Below are 4,093 nucleotides of genomic sequence, written 5' to 3'. Positions count from 1 at the left end.
AGTCACAGAGTTGTTGTGAAGCCACTCCTTTGTTATTTTAGCTGTGTGCTTAGGGTTATTGTCTTGTTGGAAGGTAAACCTTCGGCTCAGTCTGAGGTCCTGAGCACTCTGGCGAAGGTTTTCGTCCAGGATATCCCTTACTTGGCCGCATTCATCTTTCCCTTGATTGCAACCAGTCGTCCTGTCCCTGTAGCTGAAAAACACCCCCACAGCATGATGGTGCCACCACCATGCTTCACTGTTGGGCCTGTATTGGACAGGTGATGAGCAGTGTCTGGTTTTCTCCACACATACCGCTTAGAGTTAAGGCCAAAAAGTTCTATCTTGGTCTGATCAGACCAGAGAATCTTATTTCTCACCGTCTTGGAGTCCTTCAGGTGTTTTTTTAGCAAACTCCATGCGGGCTTTCGTGTGTCTTGCACTGAGGAGAGGCTTCTGTCGGGCCACTCTGCCATAAAGCCCCGGCTGGTGGAGGGCTGCAGTGATGGTTGGCTTTCTACAACTTTCTCCCATCTCCTGACTGCATCTCTGGAGCTCAGCCACGGTGATCTTTGGGTTCTTCTTTACCTCTCTCGCCAAGGCTCTTCTCCCCCGATAGCTCCGTTTGGCCGGACGGCCAGCTCTAGGAAGGGTTCTGGTCGTCCCAAACGTCTTCCATTTAAGGATTATGGAGGCCACTGTGCTCTTAGGAACCTTAAGTGCAGCAGAAATTTTTTTGTAACCTTGGCCAGATCTGTGCCTTGCCACAATTCTGTCTCTGAGCTCTTCAGGCAGTTCCTTTGACCTCATGATTCTCATTTGCTCTGACATGCACTGTGAGCTGTAAGGTCTTATATAGACAGGTGTGTGGCTTTCCTAATCAAGTCCAATCAGTATAATCAAACACAGCTGGACTCAAATGAAGGTGTAGAACCATCTCAAGGATGATCAGAAGAAATGGACAGCACCTGAGTTAAATATATGAGTGTCACAGCAAAGGGTCTGAATACTTAGGACCATGTGATATTTCAGTTTTTCTTTTTTAATAAATCTGCAAAATGTCAACAATTCTGTGTTTTTCTGTCAATATGGGGTGCTGTGTGTACATTAATGAGGAAAAAAATTTAACTTAAATGATTTTAGCAAATGGCTGCAATATAACAAAGAGTGAAAAATTTAAGGGGGTCTGAATACTTTCCGTACCCACTGTAGATCCTAAAGTGGGGAAGAATATTAATTATATTTATTGATATATATTATATATTTTTTTATTTTATTCTGGTGTAGGGTACAGTTTAGCTGAAGAAAATGTTTTCTAAATGTAATAAACTGTATATATACATTTATATATTACAAGTAGTACTCAGTTGTCTAAATTAAAATTAAAATTAATAGCAAAACTGCACCCTGAACAAAACTGAAAATCATCAGTATTTTGTCTTTAAATGCATGTGACGATTCTCAATCATTAAAAATCATTAAATGTTTGATCAGATTATCTCAAGCTCAACCGGATGTCTTTGCACATATAGATATTTTGCAGTGCATAGTGATAAAAGGTGTTTTCCACCTGGGTGTGTTTAGCCCATTGAGCTCCAGTGTCTTGTACATGCTTTTCACTTACCCTTATATGGGTAATGGTCTTGAACAATTATTTTAACTGCCAAATATAAATCAGGGTGCTGTTTTTGCAAAGTCATACCTCGTGTTGTGATTGTGACAGTCACTCATGTGCTCGATTCAAACACCCCCAGCCCCCGTAATTGGCACCCTTTAAAATGAGTGCAAAAGAAACCACATCCTGTTCAAACAAGAAATGGGTGCAAAAATCCCATGATAGATGGAATTTCCTGTATCTTTAACAATATATGTGCTGAGACCCAATAGAGGAAGTTTATTAAAGAATGTGGTGGTGGCTGCCGCTTCTTCATTTTTTATTTTTATAGTTTTCCTTTTTTGCCATGTCACTTTGTTGCTGTAGACACTAGTTTTACGAACAGAATACGAGTACTGAAAATGCATTACTCGTAGACCTGCATCAGAAAACCCCTCTCAAAAGATCTCTGTTTTACATTTATACATTTGGCAAACACTTTCATCCGAATCAACTCTCAGTATTCAAACTAAACATTTTATTAGTTCAAGCATTCCCTGGAAATTAAACCTATGCCAACTGAGCTACAAGAACAAAAGAATATGCCTATTGCATAAATGTAAATGTTTATGAACAGAGACATTTTGGAGTAATTACATCCACTGCTTTTAGTACACATTTTATTTATACTCAGAAAAGCCTTATGAAGTAACATTAAAATTATAGTAAACATCTTCACAGTGTAATCAAGGACAAAATGCAGAGTTTCAGCTATACGAACTGATATATTAAAACCTTAATGTGTCCCACTTTAGATGTCGTCCTTAAGCAGGTTTGTTAGATTTGTTTCTTGTTCCACAATGATTATTGTTTCAGAAAGTGATTCTTTGATAAACTGGCAAATCTGGATAATACGTGTGTATTTACAGAAATATTGTTTAAATAAGACCATTGAATTACAGTATAGCTCTGGTCTCTCATAACATATAATACCATATGCATAAACAACATCCCTGGTTACTGGACATAAACTTCTGTGTAATATTTCTTTATCATAAACACGTTGCAGAAGTAGCCGGCTAGTTATTGGGTGTGGCAGATTAAGTGTAATGAAAGATGTAAATTACCTGTGATTGTCGGCTGCAGGTGTTTTTTCTGTGAAGTCAGCGGTTGGTTGATCTCTTGCTATTACAGTTGGCCAGCAAGATCAGCAAGACTCGATCCGATATAAATCTTTATCTATTTCCTCTTTTTTTTTCGTCCATGGAACCGGGTGCAAATGGGAAGTCTCTACACTGATGATTTGGTATACATCTTGAACCTAGAAAGTGAGATGGTATTAATTTTTTTTATATAAACTTGTGTTCCATAATTATAAAGATTTCAAGTTGTTTCTTGTTGTTGTGTTCAATGTACAGTAACATAAGTGTTCACTTATTGAACAAATCACAACTGATGGAGATTTGTATGCTTATTTTTGGTCTCATGAATTAAAAAAAAGTTATTTTCTGGCATAAAAACAAAAATATTGAATTTGTCAGAGTTTGTCCTGTGATGTCCAATGGACACTGTATGGTGGATTGGGTCCTGACAAAAATATCATGAAAATATATAAATGTCTTGACCAGTGAATTATTTGTGGACATTTTTGAGTATTTGATGTATATTGTTATTTTAGTGCCATGTATATTTTTCTGATTGTGTTTTATGTGCGTCTGTCTGAGAGAGAGAACACTAAACCACATAGTGTCCATATTAGTAATTATTTTGCCTACTGTGACGACTCAAATGTCATACGAGTCATCATCACTAACGTGACATAGTGTTGTTGTTATCATATTAGAAATGTCTTTAGGGTTTGGTACAACTTTTGATGTTTTAGAAAAGTCTCATGCTCAACAAGGCTTGATTTATTTGACCAAAATACAGTAAAAACAAATAGTTAAATATTATAAAAACTTAAAAACTGTTTTCTGTTTTAATATATTTTAAAATGTAATTTATTCCTGTGATGCAAAGTTTTTAGTGCCACATAATCCTTCAGAAATCATTCTAATATGCTGACTTTCTGCTCAGTAACTTTTCTTATTATTAATAATGTTGAAAATAGTCGTGCTGCTTAATATTTTTGTGAAAACTGATACTTTTTTCACAATTCTTTAATGAATAAAGTGTTCAAAAGAACAGAATTTATTTAAAAATATAAATCTTTTGTAATATTATAAATGTCTTTACGGTCACTTTTGATCAGTTTAATGCATCCTTGCTGAATATAAGTATTAATTACTATTAAAAACTCTTACAGACTTTTGAATTTTTGAGCAGCAGTGTATTGATTTTATATTGAATAATTTATTAGATATTATTCTCCGATTTTTAAAAAAAAATGCATCAAAAATTGTTAATGAATTTTATGCATATTTAAATTTTCCAGAAATGATATGTGCATCCAAATGCAACCGTTTTCTTTAGGTTGCAGTTTTTTCTATACTGTAATTTTAGTTTTAAGGGCAGAATTTA

General features: G+C 35.4%; 1 long non-coding RNA gene across 1 annotated transcript in view; it reads right to left on the bottom strand.

The window, feature by feature from the left end:
• LOC107656345 (uncharacterized) overlaps window positions 1–4,093 on the bottom strand; it is a 14,746-nt gene that overhangs the window by 10,193 nt on the left and 460 nt on the right. The window contains exon 2 of the long non-coding RNA XR_001630559.1: window positions 2,701–2,894. This is a non-coding gene — a long non-coding RNA (uncharacterized LOC107656345). The remainder of the gene's footprint in view (window positions 1–2,700; window positions 2,895–4,093) is intronic.

This window comes from Sinocyclocheilus anshuiensis, unplaced genomic scaffold (genome assembly GCF_001515605.1).
Source record: "Sinocyclocheilus anshuiensis isolate Anshui unplaced genomic scaffold, SAMN03320099.WGS_v1.1 scaffold183, whole genome shotgun sequence".
Taxonomy (NCBI): domain Eukaryota; kingdom Metazoa; phylum Chordata; class Actinopteri; order Cypriniformes; family Cyprinidae; genus Sinocyclocheilus; species Sinocyclocheilus anshuiensis.
The sequence above is the reverse complement of the archived record's forward strand: the minus strand, read 5'-3'. Positions and strand labels throughout refer to the sequence as shown.